At 41.5% G+C, this 16,117-nt stretch overlaps 1 protein-coding gene across 1 annotated transcript in view; it reads left to right on the top strand.

Annotated features, from left to right (window-relative positions):
- cemip (cell migration inducing hyaluronidase 1) overlaps positions 1-16,117 on the top strand; it is a 215,541-nt gene that overhangs the window by 66,621 nt on the left and 132,803 nt on the right. The window contains exon 3 of the mRNA XM_080501910.1: positions 2,334-2,407. The gene's annotated coding sequence lies outside the window, so the exon portion shown is untranslated. The remainder of the gene's footprint in view (positions 1-2,333; positions 2,408-16,117) is intronic.

Below are 16,117 nucleotides of genomic sequence, written 5' to 3'. Positions count from 1 at the left end.
GACCACAGCAATGTGACTACTGAACACGAATAACAACAGTAAATCTTTCTGTGTCTAATTTAAAATACATGACTTCTCTTTGGCTGGCTCCACGTCCCCCTGATACCTGCTCCATCCTCCAGGTTGCACCTGATGTTCACACAGTACTGTGGAAAACAACCACGCTCCTGAAGCAGATGTGGCTTTTTGGAAAATGTGTTTATTGGTCTCATCAGAGTTTGAAAGGATTTGTCAGATATGCATGCGTGCCTTGACTTGAGAACAAATCTCATGCGACCTATTAGAGGAACTTTGAAAACTTGGAGTCATCAAGGTATCTGCGACACGAGAGTATGTTGGCATACATGACAAACTCAGGGCCCCTTTAAACAGCAATAATTTCAAATGAGAAAAGGGAACTTTTGTTGTGTTCTATGTGTCTGATTACATGAAGATTCTGCTCGGAGCCATTGAAAACTAAACTATTTGAAAATAGCTCCTATTCCGTGGACACGGAGGCAAACACCCCTTTTCTACTTCACATGTGCACCAGGGCCATCGTAAACTGTTCTGGATGTACGTGAGTAGCTGGACAATAACAACAATATGTCATTCAGAGTGTCATGACTCCCAGTCCATATTCTCCTGGGACTTGTTTTATAGTTGACAGTCACTGTAATAACAATCCAACTTGGTCGACTGCCCGTATGAATGTTCGTGTACTCCCATTACTAATCTTCATAGCGTATTGTTCTCTGCTGCGTGTGTGTGGCGTCATTACGAAAACAACCAATAGCACCAACTTGTAGCATTCTAACTACAACATTTTCAGCATGTCTGCTGTTTCTGTGTACATCGATATCATTTTGAAAATGTTGCTGTGTCAACGTGAAACTTTTCTGCAACGTACGTTTTCACTTGACATGTTGTCATGGAAACACATTCACTGCATGGCTTTGATGCTGATGCTACTTCACTACTAAAACGACAGCCGGCTTTCACTTTGGCATCACTGATGTCTCAACTCTGCTCTCATTACTTCATCATCACTACTTTTCTTTTGGCAGGTGGGTTTTGGACCACAGACCTGATGTTTAACACCAGTGATTCAGTTTAGAGAGAAATATCTCTGATTATGCAGTATGAACTGGTCTTAATGAGTGACTCAATCATCATTAAGACATCCTAGTGCAGAGAAACGGATGGAAGTTAGTAGCTACTTACTTGTTTCAGTCAACAATGAAGTAACTATGTAGTGCCTAAGTTTCACTGACTTACTCAATATGGACTGTTTGGATGAAATATCATCCATATATTTATGTCAATAAAAGATATCAGCTGAAAGCTCAAAGTGTGGGATCACATATGTGTTTTGAAGGTGCAGCTTCAAGCGAAACAACATAACTGTACAACGCAGCAGCTGTTCTCCTTGTCGTGAAGTCTTCCTTTAGGCTCAGTCTTTATTGAAAACCATAAAGCGATTCTGTCGCTATTTCACAGGTTCAACTTTGATCTGCCGTATTTACTGCGCGCACACCCTCACATCAAGTCTCCCCCGATAGGAAAGAGTTGCTCAAGCAATTTCCAGGCCCCACCACCCCAGAAGTTACATATAAAGTGTTTAATTGTTTAATAAGGTGCAACTATAAAAGAGCGATAACGCAGCGACGGCTTCCCCTGAGGATCTGCCGTAGTTTTCACAATGTTTTATGAGTCCAAGTTCGACATCTGGTTGGGAGCAGTTATGTGTTGTGCCCTGCTCACTGACACGTGGCTGCAGATTCCCGTCTCCAGATATGAATTTTCGTGTGGGTGCGTGCGTGCGCGTGTGCGTGTGTGTTGACAAATGCCTTCTTTCCAATAAATAATAATGACCATAAATTCTTTCCTCACTTCTGTGTTGATTTACCTCTCTGTAATAAAACCCTGCGTGATTGCACAGCTGACACACACACGCACACACACACACACACACACACACACACACGCACACACACGCACACACACGCACACACACGCACACACACGCACACACACACACACACACACACACACACACACACACACACACACACACACACACACACACACACACACACACACACACACACAGACACAAACGCAGGAATGCTCAAATGGTCTGATAATTGTTGTACCTTGCCAAGGAAAGATTTCAGTGATTTAGCACGATGTTGAAAGGATAAAAGTGTCTTTCTTCAGATCTTTCTCGCACCGCAGTGTCATCCCTGCTCCTGATTGTTCAGATTTACAGTCGCGGTGAAAGATGAGCAGCTCCTCGTTCGTCCAAACATCTGCATCCCTGTTTTAACATGTTTGTGTATTTTTCTTTTCAGCATTTACTGACTGGTCGGGCCGTCGAGGGTCTCTCATTGCTCGTGTTTCCACAGATCTACATGAAGCTGTAAAGGTAATGGCATGCTGCTTTTATGGAGGGTGTTTTCTATAAAAATCCTTTCCACACTGCCACCTGCCCGAGCCCTGCAGCTGCTATCTGACGTCTGTGATGCGGCGTGGTCCCTCCAAGCCTCAACACACACACACACACACACACACACACACACACACACACACACACACACACACACACACACACACACACACACACACACACACACACACACACACACACACACACACACACACACACACACACACACACGCTGGTCTAAGATCAATTAAACAAAACCATATAAAACAACTGTACTTTTGTAAGAGTGTTTATTATCACACCTGCTGAACGCACGTTGATTTTTTTCTTCTAGAGCCACTTGAAAGTAAATGTTGAGCTTCTCCTTTGGTTTATGGAACATGTTAAAGCCACAGGAGGAAGTGTGCTCAGCTGCATGTGAGAAATGAATGGATCTGCGAATCACGCAGTCAAAAGGTGATTATGACATCTCCAATGTAGTGCATATGTCACAGAGGAAGGTAAATTCTGCACAACATTCACTGTGCTCACTCTGACAGATTGGATGTTTGCTAATGGTGTGAGGTTGTGTACTGCCTGCCATGCTCTGTAATATTTTCGATTTAACCTTCTTCACATCATTTAGCTCAGGTTTTGCATACTGGTGCAGGGATTTCACCTCGGTTGTGGTGCAGGGAGACTGAGTGTTACAGTTATCCTCACAGTATTACACAGTTGTGAAGTACAAGGTTGGGAAAGTAACTTAATCCCGGTAATACGAATGGTTTCACTTGTATATAAAACTTTATTCAGTTTTCACTTCATAAAGCTCTTTACATTGTCAAAATCACCCATTCATAACCACAATCCATCACAACCACTTCAGTGTTTTGATCAAATACACAAAGATGGCTCACTCTACAAACCATCGAAGAAAACACCCAAACTTACTGACACCTATAAAGTCTCTTTGGAGACATTTTATTTGTCCATTTTTAAACCAACTCTGAATCGTGAACGCGTCAAAGAACAGAATCCCCTAAATGGAGCAGACATGGGATGTGAAGAGCTTTAGGAGCAGATCATCAGTGCACAAGCTCTCCTTTTTTAGTGCCGGTGCATGAAACAGATCGCTTGCTGACAGTGCTTCGACTCCCCCTATATATTTATAAACTGTTGAGTCATCAGCTGATAAACCACTTTACTCCGACATGTCTTCAGCACAGGTCACAGCATTCACTGTGGAAACTGAGAAAGTTGCATTAGCGTGTAAAAACTTTTGGCATGCATTTTGTTTCCATCCATCTAACATCTGGATGAGCAAACGAGACAAGATTATCCACTTTTAATAGTTGGTCATCTAAACCACAAGTGAGATAAAGGGAATTCTTTATATTTATCATCTATATAGTTGATCTCTGATAAAATAACGTGAATGAATGGGAACCTGAAAGCAACAAGAGCACAGATTGTCAGGAAGATCTGCTCATGGAGGCACCAGGAGACCGTTTTTTTGGCCTGTGGCCTCTTCACTGGTGAGCACGTCCTTTGCTTAGAGACAACTCTGTTTACCAGGCTAACACACCTGTCACTGGTTTTGCTCTCCTCCCAACAACTGATACACGGTGCTGTTGGGACATGTAGCTGCGCGAATGCTGTGAGTTACCTCATAATGACTGACAGTTTGATGGGCCGTGCTATTGGCTGACCACCAAATAATGAGCTCAATAATAGGATAGTTACAGAAAGCCAAGGCCCCGTGAAGTCTCAGCCTTCAGGGCACATGTTTGACACACAAATGGGAGATAGCAGTGTCTCATAAATTTGCACCATAAAGGACCCCCCACGCCCACCCCCCTTCTCACGCACACATATTTTTCCCATTTAAGCAAATTTATCTCCATCCGGTAAGGCTTGAGAATGTGGAAGTTGCAAATGCGTAAATTTCCTGTGCCCAGTTAAAAACCTTGGCCTGATGAAGGAAAATGGCCCACAATAAGTGACATGCAATGTTGTCATCATGTTTGAGCCAATAGACTGCTGATGTAATTCTTGTGAAGTCAATATTAATATTAAACGGCAAAATTGTTAGACTGAGCAAAGCATCTATGTTAGGCTCATGATTATTTTGACTTGTGGTAAGACTAGTCTATTATAGAATGCATACATCCATATTCTCTCTCGCTTCATCCAGTTCAGGGTTACTTGATTGTGGAGCTGATACCAGCTTACTATCGACGAAGGCAGGGTACATGTTTGCCAGTCAATCACCGGGCAAACAACATATCAATCCCTTCCCTTCCCTTCCGTTCACTTTCCTGTTAGTCCATATGGGGTTGCAGTGGCAGTAAAGAAACTCAGACATCTCTGTCCCCTGCAACTTCCTCCAGCCCTTCAGAGGGAACTACAAGCTATGATATAATCATAATAATAATATATAGCTATAATATAATCTCTCCAGCCAGTCCGGGGCCGACCTCGGGGCCTCCTCCCAGTCTGATGTGCCTGGTAAACCTCTAAAGGGAGAAGACCGGGGGACATCTTGATCAGATGAACCACCTCAACTGGCTCCTCATAATGTGGACGAGCGTGGCTGAGCTCTTCACTCCATCACGAAGAGTGACAACCACCAACTTGCTGAGAAAACAAATTTTGGATGCTTGTACCCTCCATCTAATTTTTTTTTTTTTTTTTGGTGATCCAGAGTTCTTGACCATAGGTGAGGGTGGGGATGTAGACTGACTGGTAAACACAGAACGTCGCTTGACAGCTCAGCTCATCTTCATCAACAACTGTCAGATACAGCGACTGCTTTGCTGCAGCCGCAAGTTATAATGTGTTGTGAATAAGATCTGGAAATACTTCATTAAGCAAAATGACACTCAGGTTAAAAGGTGCTTGATGCTCAAGCGTGGCAGAATCGTTCGTGCTCGCACCAACCTAACCTCACTGCTCTGCCTGTGTTTGAGCCCTTGACCTTCTATGAGGTGAGAGCATTAACCACTGTGCAGCCGCTACAAAATACATCATTAACACCGTTTCTCTTCCAAATGCATAAATGACCTGTTGAATTACTTTCTGGGAATTTTCTGAAATTCCCAACATTCGAAGTGGGAAGTTCCCACTTTCACAGCAAACCAGGATGGATGTTGAAATCCAGCTAATTGTTTTGTCTGAGCACAGTTTGCATCATCATTTATTTGTACACACAGTCATTCACACAGAATGGGACCAACTTAGGGTCCATTGTTTTACGCAAGGACTCCTTATCACATGGTTTGGGCAAGAGGGAGAATCAAACCTCCAACCTTGGGTTTGGACAATGACTCGAGCTGCAGTCACCTCATTTCCATCCCATTCTTGGATTCCAGCTGAAGCTCACCAGAATAATGCTAACCCATGTAAGGCATGTCATTTCATTGTAGCCATTACACGCTAATACATTAGCACCTCTGAGAAATCAGTGGAAATTAATTATTACGCTTCCAACAGTTGCTCCTTAAACAATTTCAGAAGTACATCTTTAAAAGATTTCACTGCATTGAAAGAAGAAATGCAATCAAAATGCAAATATGTTTGTCTTCATGGCTTTGCATCCGTGGTTTGTGATGAGTCGTTGACGTCTTCCCGAACCTCTGATGGCACGCTCACGTGCAGCTGTAGAGGCAGAATTCCAGATGTGTTCTCCATTATGGTTCTATGATGTGCTGGGGCAGCCACATTACAGGTTTAAAGATCAACAAACCTGTCAAGCAGCAGAGATTTAGTCAGATTAATAGAGGAGAAGAGAATGTTCCATCTTCTGCTTGTGACAGGCCCGTTCCCCGAAGCCACCGTTTCATACCTCACCTTCACACATTGGACTTGCTAATAAAGTGTGGTTTGGCATTACTGCCTGCATGTGCGTGTATGTGTGTGTGTGTGTGTGTAAGTCTTCCTCTCATCTGACTTTCAAATGTTGGACCGTTTGGCAAGGCTCCCACAGAAGCAGCACTCCGAGACGAGGTGATCTTATTAAGAACCATCCGCAATGTTTCCAGGAAAGATATCAAAGCAGCTCTGTGCTTTGTCAGGAGTCATTTATCAGGAAATTGAGATTTGTTAGCTGTTTAGTCACGCTTTTCCCCGAGCATGTTCGGAGTGACGGGGTGCATGTGAGCCGTAGGAGGAATGTAATAAACAGGCAGTCGATTTGTTAAACATTTTGATTTCGACCTACAAGGATTATGGGTTATATTCTGCACCCCGCCCTCCTCTCGACTGAGCCCACCTCCACACACTTCACAAAATGTAGCATTTTCTCGTGGCCACGGCAGTCGGTCCTGTTTTCAGGTATTTTACGGTGTGTGGGCTCAAGTGCACTTTTCCGCAAAGCAGGCATGTTGGCATCACTTCTGCATCTTCTGGTGAATTCAACGTATCAGCCAGGTTTTGCATTTCATTAGTCTGGTGTGTGCACATGTCTCATGGGCAGACCACTGGCCTGTGGGGAAGTCTTTATGTGTAACAGATAAATGATAAAGTCATAAAAACAATCCTCTTTTTTCATTTTATATCTTCAAAACAGATTATTTTCAGCATGTTTAAAGAACCTTCAGCATCCATCCCCCGTTTAGTGATGGTTTTGTGATTGATGCACCAAAAAAAGCAGGAGAATTAGCTTTGCATGTTCAGGAAGAATGACCACCCACAATGGAGCATGTTGAGAATTTATTTAGGGACTTAAGTGGATCTGGTAATGTGGCATGAGAACCAAACAATTTGAAATGTTCTGGGCTGTTCAACATTCTGGACTGCATTTCACAGGATCTGTTTAGTATTTGGTGTTCTTACCTCCCTTTCTCTCACAAGTGGAAATTGTATAGGCAGAATGAGATGGGGAGTCAAACCAACAACCCACTCTATTAACTTAGCCTTCATCTTACCTGATTCGAATGAATCCCACCAAGCTCTGCAGAATGGCTTCCTGAATTTTAAAACCAGCAGAACAGTAGACGAGTGTCCAACTCTGGTCCTGGAGAGTTTTTCGCAGCTTGCCTTTGATCACAAAACCACGACAACGACCGTCCTCAAACCTGTCCGACAGTGTGATGTCGGACCAATCCCTTTATGTTTTCACATTCAGATTAAAAAGCATGCGATAGTCTGAAAAATGACCACATCGGAAATGTGCACATGAATGCAACATTACCATCCAAACCACAGCTGCTGCTGCTGCCAACAACAAGGTCCAGGCTTTAATAGATTTCAATGCCTGCTAATAGATTCAGTCTGATTTCACTTCATTAAATAACAAAAAACTAAATGCAACACAATAATGCAAACGGAAATATGGGAAATTAAATCATGCAAAAGTGAGCTCTGTTACCCAATTATGGTGCATATAACAAAGGTCATGATGGTTGTATAAACACTTAGTTTAATGGCTCTTGAACTCAACTTTGTTTGAAAGAGTTGGTCAGTGTTGGCATGTCAACAATAACACACAAGTTGTATACTGACATCTGCTACACAATGCATCTGTTCCATGGGCTGACTGTGCTATTTAGAGGCAATGAACGCTTTTCACCGAAGTGATTGATGTTACAGTCTGACTCTAACCTGCCAAGTTCTGTAGCGTAGTGCAAAGAAGTGCATCACATCGTCTTACAGTATGTAAATTACTCAAACCTGCTGAGAGCTACATGATTACATCGAAAAATTTGAACCCTAGAACTAGATAGTCATTAAATCACCTCATGATATGTATTTATAGCATGAACAACCGAAGATAAGACATGCATGTCAAAGAGTGCAGCCGTGCTAGAAGCTGCAGCCTTGTATTGCAGAAATATTCCCAGTGTTATAACATCTGCTGGTAAGAATCATACTAAGCTAACTAAACTTATCATACTTGACAAACTTAATTAAGTTTTCTGCATTTGCCATCATATATCTTGCATGTGGTGGATAGTAACTTTAGGGTGCTCTGGTGAGTTGATCGGGGTCAAGGTGAATAAAAGTGATGAGCTTAAAGAAAATCTAAGCCTGACCAAAACCCTAACATTACAATGACAAGCAGACCAGAGCGAACGAGCACTGTAAGTACTTTGACTGTCCTGAGTCACTGTGGAGGCCGCAATACCAATACTGGGTGGTAGAAATGTCACAAGAAGACAAATGGAAAAGAAATATGGCCAGAACAAAATCATGGCTATGACACATACAACACCAGAACCGCAGCAAGATTTGACTCCAAAATTAGAGTGGAATCCAGTGCATGCTCTATTAAAAAGCTACTAAAGAACTATTACACTTAACAAGTAGTGGTATCTAAAAAAAACATACAGAGTGGTTCATGTAACATGACCTGATTGTGGATTCCTGACACTAACTATTCCCAACTGTTGGAGGCGGATGCCTGCCAAATCTGAGTGTGTGGTACATGTTTCTTCCTTGTAAAAGGGGGCTTTTTCTTTCCATTATTGCACATGTTGTAAATTATACATGAAACTACACTGAAAATTGGATCTTGCACCCAGTATATTTATTTGAAAGGATGCAGTGCTCATATAAAAGTGTGCATATGTGATTTCAGCCTTTGTAATAAAAGTAGTTTCAGCAAAATTGTGGCTGACACAAATTGTTTTTGATTTTTTATTATAACGGTATGGTTCTCATAAAACAAGATTGATATAGCCAGTATGTAATTTCTTGACTTTTTCAGAACTGACAATGTTTCCCTCAAAGAGCTTAGAAGCCACTTTGTGCAAAAAATGGTATTTTATTCCAACAGTCACTTAAAGCAAATGCATGAGGAAATATTCTATCAAGGCTGCAGCTCCCCTCCCTTCCTTGAAGAAAAAAAACACAGCTCTAATAATAGCCAGGGGTTGAGAAACATTCATGTTGTGTCAGGATTAATATGGGCGTGCAGCTCCTGCAAAGTCCCGGTTGTTGCCAGGTCAGTAAAATGTGTGCATGTGTGTCTGTGTGTCTGTGTGCCTGTGTGTGAGTGTGTGTGTGTGTGTGTTTGTGTGTGGGGCGGTGTCATCATTCCATTGGACATGGGTCATTATGGCAGAGGGCAGGGCAGGACGCTCAGCAGCAGTCGGGACAATAACTCGTGTTCGTGCTGAGTTACAGCAACATCTGTCCTCTGATTCCTGCCTGTCAGCACCAGACTACTGTTACTATCCTCTGCGCTCTGCAGCTGTCGCTCCCCATTTAACTTCAACATTAGATCCTCTTTTCCCCTTTGATTTGACTTCAACAATATACAGAGGCCCTGTTTTATGATAGCGTGCCATTTTTTATGATTTATGACCGGCGTTTTCTGCTCGTCTGGGCAGATTTTATTGTCACTCACCTAGAAATGCAATTCCAAGAAGGTTGAGATGATGTTTAAACTGTAAACAAAACAGCCTGCTATGAATTTAAGAGTTTGGAGCCTATGTTTTGTATACAATAAAGTGTATTTTACTATTTTATGGAGTATATTGTTTTTTACTATTTTGCCAAGAGACATCTCAAACATATTGGGACATATCCATGTTTTATTGTGCATTATCTACAGTATAGGGATACCCTAGTAGAAAAATTACTTGTATGTGTAGAGATATGCGTGTATTGATTTTTATATATAATGAGATGTTAGTGCATTCTCTGGTTCATATTAATATTTGAGTGTATGTAGTTTAATTTGTGCTACATAAATGGGCTTTATTGATTCCGAAGGACATTCAGGTAATTAAAAAAAATACATGCATTAATACTTAGTGTTCATGAATGCTTTACAAAGGAGACGACGCAGGCAAGAGTGAGCATAGATCAGGGGTGTTAAACACATATTACTTCAGGAGCCACATAATTTCATCTCGAGTGGGGTGGACTTGTAGAATAGTGCTGAAAACCCACAGCTCCTTTGAAGCATACACAGACAATACATATTGCACATGTTCAAATTTGATCCACAACTATTGATACACACACAAAAATCTAATTATACACTCACAAATGATTTGACGGACACAAAAATGCCATCATGCATATGGAAATATCATATATTATATCTCATATAAGAATTAGAACAACTCTCCACGCTTGCAGGTGAGCACCTCCTGGTATATCAGTAACTTGGTGAAGAAAATAATAGAAGCAGGAAGACCAGGTCTGCAGCTGAACTGAATTACTGTCATAGCATCTCTAATAGCTGCTCTCACCAGACTGTACTTATGGTAAGCTGCAGCCTCTCTCTGCCAAGACGGGGCCAAAGGCAGGAAACACCCTGGACAGGATGCTAGACAGTAAGAGGTGGCTAACCAGAGAAACAGTCACACACAAGGAAGCCAAACCACTGAGATGAAACAGACACATTAGAACATGCAAACTCATAGTTGATGCAGAAAGGCCTAATTATTAAAAAAAAAAAAAAAAACTCTTTGAAAACCTTTCATCAACGTTAGAGTTACTTCCTGTATTTTCTATCCATGTGTTTTATTTATACGATTTATACGATTCTATTGTAGAGAATTCAGATTTGATTTGCATTGATATTTCTTGTGTTATTGACTGCTGGCAGGAGCAAAATCAGATTATTTTTCCAGAAGCACTCTTTTGAATAAATGATGGTGACAAAATATGCATACTACAATTAGAATCCCGATTGGACATGATGAAAATCTTCGAATTTGAGATTTATTTTTGTCAGTGTGTGGATGTGTGACTGCTCTTCAAAGAGCATCTGTCGTCTGGATGCTGTGTTTTGTTGTGGGGGAGCATGTTTGGGGACTCGGTCCTCGTTAAGAATGAAGCTGCGCAGACAGCGGTTGTGTGTGTGTGTGTGTGTGTGTGTGTGTGTGTGTGTGTGTGTGTGTGTGTGTGTGTGTGTGTGTGTGTGTGTGTGTGTGTGTGTGTGTGTGTGTGTGTGTGTGTGTGTGTGTGTGTGTGTGTGTGTGTGTGTGTGTGTGTGTGTGTGTGTGCAGCAGGTCTCTGCCTCCCTTTGAACCCATGAGATGCCGGGCTGTGTGACCCTCTCCACTCTGCCTCCGCTCATCCTCTCAGCGTGGCCGCGGCGCCTCAAGAGGAGAACGCTCTTAATTGGAAGAAGTAATTAAAACAAGTGTCTTATATATTTATTTAGCACATCAGTGGAAACCTGCTGGCTATGCGCGCCTTCAGCCGCCGCTGATAATCACAGCTGCAGTGCTGGGAACATCTCTGAGGCAGCAGCAGCAGACGCAGGAGCCATTTCTCCAATTTCCCTGACAGAGGTTCCTATCGAGTTTGGGAGCGTTATCGGCAAGCTGACATGTGGCACTGGAATATATGACCTACATTTAGTAAGTAAAAAAAAAAATGAAATGTGAAGACTTACAAAAATGAGCCATGATGATGGTTTGACGTGTAACAGGGATATTACTGAAAGTGTTATGGGAAGTTGATGCTATAAACATTTACACAAGTTAGCTTTTGTGTTAGCTTAACAGTTATTATTGAGCTGAACTCATTTTGCTTTAAATGGATCAACACAAATAACATTGCATTGTTTTTGCGTTGTATCATAAACCTTTTTTGGGACAAAGTCCGTTTCCACGGGAAATGGTACAAATGCTGAAAACAATCTCGTAAGCATGTCAGTCCATGGATTGGTGCTGCAAAGATCAATACGCTGTAAACATTAACAATGGGAGAACACAAACATTCATATTTATAGACCACCAAGCTGGTTTGTTATTACGGTGACTGTCAACTACAAAACTACCAAGTCCCAGGAGAATATGGACTGGAAGTCAGGACTCTCTGGAGGTAAACATTAATTTTGACCAACGAGCAGCATTTCAGAAAGGTTGTCTTGCGTTAACAGAGTTGAAGGGTTTTTGAAAATATTTACCTTGGGAGCTGCTTATAATGTTCAATGGCCCAGAACACCATTGTCATGTAAATACTAACAATGGTAAAATAAAATACTATGCTATTCAGACAGGAACAATGCACAGGTTACACTCTATTTTTTTTGTGATCTTACAGGTGGAGGTGATTCCTCGTTTGGTCCATTGTTTATATTTATGATCCAGCAGAGCTGGGAGGAGGAGTGCATGGAATGCAGGCCAGCTCAACATTTCTCTTTGGAGTTGATATTTTTGAACAACATTAGACCATGTTTTCAGGGATAAAGCAACCCATGGGTTTAGCTGGCATGTTTCATGGAGCTTGTCTAGGAAACCCAGAACAGACTGTATAGGAATGTTCATTAGCGACAGTTCGATGTCCTTCTTGCTTCGTAATCTGGATTACACCAGCACACCAAAGGCCTGAGCTGGGCTGACAGACAATAATCACACAGGCACAGCAGAGCCATACTTCCTCTCTCCCCAGGCAGTTGCAATGTTGCATGTCTTACTTGTGGTCGCTTAGTAGTTTATCCCTTTTGTTTTGGTATCTTCTCTTTATTAGTTAGTAGATCAGTTCTTTTTAGAAAGTTCAGATTTTAGAGCATCTTCCTCCAGTTGACTTTAGACCAACAGTTATGACTACTAAACCACAGAAAAATACATCTACCGAATGTTATTATGACATCCTAATAGCGTTGGTGTGTCAAGTAGCAATTTATGTCGACAGTACCTGATGTACTGCATGACATTTGACCCGCAGGAAGATCTTGTAGCTGCTCTTGTGCGGAGTTTCTATGTTTTGTGTGTTGCTTTTTGGTCATTGTCAATTTGGATCAGCTGCAACTTTGATCGCGTGGGCTAGATGAGTTGGAGTATGCGACATCAGTGCATGCAGTTATGGACAAAACCTCGATAATTGAACCCTCTTGAAGTTTTTCCAAAGCAGCAAAATGTTTGACAGTGTCATCCTGAAGGTGATCATTAGACTGTAATGAGCCACATTGGTTCTAAGTTAAATGCCGGCAGATAGAGAACAGGCAGTTGGATTTGGGTTTTCTATTGAGGAAAATAAGACGTGGAGAAGAATCCAGTTTGGATACATCGATATATTTGTTTTGTTTTTAAATCTTGTGTTGGACCACTTGGTCATCATAATCTCCCTTTTTCCTAGCATTGATATTTTCATGCGCTACCTTGTTTTGGATCTGGTTGCATTAGCCCTTGGTGATCCTAGCATCTTGACAGTGGCCTCGTGGAGGTGCTTTAAAGTCAGGAGAAAAAAACAAAACCCTCCTCACTCTCCTCCTCCAATCCCACCGCAATGTCAAATAAGTTTCATCATTTGCGGCGTGTGTTTCGGTTTCATCACGCTTACATTTCCAGCCCACCGTGTTCTCGGGGCTGCGCAGGGATGTGCAGAGTGACTGCGGGGCTCGCTGAGAAACGCGCGCAGCGCCGTTGTTGACGCTACCGCCGGCTTTAATGAGGTCATTTCTCCCCTTCCTCTTCTTTAATGTAACTCTTGAGAGATTTCATCATTCGTCATTGCGACACCACAGGGATTAGAAGGAGAAGGGGAGGGAGGGAGAGGACTCGGCCTGTCAGTCAGGAGCAGATCACCCGCCTGCCTCTGATCTTCCTCTGTAGACAGCAGGTGTCACAGCTAAGCAGTCTATTGTCCTCAAACTTATGCTGATTTCAGTTTATTCAAATGCCACAGCCAGACCTGTGATAGAGGCGAGACTCAAGATTGAGGAAAAGTCTTGAAATATGTCTAACATTTCATGAGTGGCACGGTGTATGGAGATTTACGTTTGCTATTCCCATTCTCATTGTTGGAAAAGAGTATTACATTCAATGATGATGTTACTGGGGAACGTTTTTGGGTGGACATCTTGTACCTTTTTTTTTTTTTTTTTTTGAGAAAGACTGCTTCAGGAAGTCTGATCAGAAAAATTGACAAAATAAACATAATCTTAACAAATAGGGAAGGTTTTTCTTGCTTTTCGTCAGCCATCATGACGCATCACTTGAGTGTCTCAGAGATTCAGTTCAGAATTCCTTACATTTAAACACATTTCTACAAATAGTTGAACCATTTTCAAAACAAACCGTAGATTGTGATCGTCAAACTAGTTCATTTTAATATGTACTTCCTTTTTGTCCGATTTATCTTTCCTTATGAGATTTTGGCATTTGTAGTGTTTCTGATTACACATTCTGTGCACCACAGTTTCTTTCTAACCCTTACATTCACGTTATTTGCACCTTCCCATTCCCCTCTCCACTCAAACGGCCAGTTTTCACAGTCAAATTAAGACCCCTGTGCTTTCTACCACCTACTTCTGGAACATTCAGTCCAAATCATCAATACTTACCGTAAATCTGATTAACCTTCACCATTGTCAGCTGGAAGTGTGAGATTGTCCCTCTTTTTCTTAAAGGAGTTCTATTCATTCTGTAAAAGCTTAACGCGTGGAAATGATATGCAAATAGGATTTTCAAAGTATCGTCAAAAGAGGACAGTGAGAGTCCATCTTTGCTTTATTGCAACCAACTTCTTATTTATCTTTATTCATTTGAAAAGATCAAAACAAAATTATGACGTACACTATGCTTTTAAACATCATGTATAACAAAACATGCATATCCCATAATGGTGCAGTGTTGCTTCGTGTAAATTTATATAATGGTTCATTGTTCCTTCAGGGCAACAGTTGTAGTTTGACAAATTTCCATTACTTAAACAAGCTGCATCAAACTATTAAATATTAAGCTTCACTTACTTATTAGAGTAAGTATATTTTTTTTAGATGAAAAAGACATTATGTTTTCAGATCTTTTTAGATCTTCAAATTGTTGCAACAAAAAGTTCAGGATGACTTCCTGAAAGTCAGGCGGCAAATTAAAACATTGTCATTGGTTCCCTATGATCTTTGGCCATATGTAATGGGTTAAATGATTTGAAAGGACACATTGAGGACGTGAGACTGTCCAATATTAGGTTTTTTTGCCTGAAAAAATACTTTGATTGATTATTCAGGAGACTTGTCGTGGGATAACTGTGACTTTGCCCACAGTACGGCTCCCGCAAACAGGAAGTTACATAAATTGACTTAGAAGATGGATGCATGTTCTTTCTTTTTGGGTGCATTGTCCCAATATGCAATGAGGTTCTTTACATACCAATGGTGCTCAAAGGTGCTGATAACAATACATCCCATGGTGGAACATTTGGAAAATGCTCCTACTCCATTTCCATGAAGATGGCGGAAAAGGCAACTTTTCTGAAGTACTGCTGCTGCTGTGCATGCGCACCTTGGCCATAGTAAACAGTTATTTTGATGGACAATAACAATATTGTTTGGTTCAGAGTGTCATGACTCCCAGTCCACATTCTCCTGGGACTTGGCAGTTTTATAGTTGAAAGTCACCGTAATGACAATCCAACTGTCCATATGAATGTACTCCCATTGTTAATGTTTAGAACGTGTTGTTCTCTGCAGGCTTGTGTGCACTCACTAGTGGCGCTACATGAAAACTACATAGTTTTCAGCGTCTGTCATTTCTGTGTCATTTTCAAAAGGTTGCTGTGTAAACGTCAAACTTTTCTGAAACAAAAATGCCAAAAACTATGTATTTTCACATGAAACATCTGTCCTGTGAATGGGGCCATACTCTTGGTACTTGAGAGTTAGCATCCATACTATCTTTGGACGTGGTAATTCAATTTTCTGTAAAGCTTGTTATTGAAGGGGGAGCTTTTATCTACCTCACTACAGAAATAATTCAGCCAAAAAGGGGTAGATCCCCACGCTTATTCCCTCGACAAATCACA

Source organism: Blennius ocellaris, assembly GCF_963422515.1.
Source record: "Blennius ocellaris genome assembly, chromosome: 1".
Taxonomy (NCBI): domain Eukaryota; kingdom Metazoa; phylum Chordata; class Actinopteri; order Blenniiformes; family Blenniidae; genus Blennius; species Blennius ocellaris.
Note: the sequence above shows the minus strand (reverse complement) of the source record. Positions and strands in the feature narration are given on the sequence as shown.